Source organism: Sinocyclocheilus grahami, unplaced genomic scaffold (genome assembly GCF_001515645.1).
Source record: "Sinocyclocheilus grahami isolate Dianchi unplaced genomic scaffold, SAMN03320097.WGS_v1.1 scaffold517.1, whole genome shotgun sequence".
NCBI lineage: Eukaryota > Metazoa > Chordata > Actinopteri > Cypriniformes > Cyprinidae > Sinocyclocheilus > Sinocyclocheilus grahami.
The window spans coordinates 196745-197470 of record NW_015505696.1 but is presented as its reverse complement, the minus strand read 5'-3'; the positions used below and the strand labels follow the sequence as shown (position 1 = coordinate 197470).

Below are 726 nucleotides of genomic sequence, written 5' to 3'. Positions count from 1 at the left end.
TTTAGAATCTAGAATTTAATGTATACCTTAATAAATGTACAAGTTTACATTTAAGAATTTAATATTTTTATGTTTACAAAATTGTAATTTTACAAAATAGAATTGTACGTTTTTGTATTTATAAACTTAGTTTTACAGTATAGAATTTGTTTAGAATTTGCAGCTGATAACTGATTATGAAGATTGTAATTCTGAACAAAAGTTCTAGAAATTAGAATCTAATAGAATCTAGTTTGTGTTTACAAATGTACAAGTTTACAGTGAAGAATTTTACATTTTAATTTTTACAAAATTGTAGTTTTATAAGATAGATTTGTACATTGTGTCATGACAAAATTACAGTTTTACAATATAGAACTTATTTAGAATTAATGACTGGTAACTGATATGATGACGGAAATTATAACTTAGCAAAGCTGTAGAATTTGAGAATATAGAATTTTACAATTATCCTTACATTGAAGAAGTTTACAAAGATTTTTTACAATATAGAATGTTTTATATTATAGAATTGAACCAATATCCACAAACTGTAATTTTGCAAGATAGGTTTTTACATGTTTGTCTTTACAAAATTAGAGTTTTATATTATGGAATTTGCATGTTAATCTTCTGTTTTCAGTAGCTTGACTAGATTGATGCCCGTACTTAAAAATGCTGATATTACAGTGTCAGTGTCAATCTGTCTGTCGTCTAGGTAACAGACGGGTCAGCGATCGCATTGGT

The 726-nt window shown here is 25.8% G+C and overlaps 1 pseudogene; it reads left to right on the top strand.

Annotated features, from left to right (window-relative positions):
- Positions 1-726, top strand: part of LOC107554856 (plexin-A1-like) — a 139328-nt pseudogene that overhangs the window by 125961 nt on the left and 12641 nt on the right.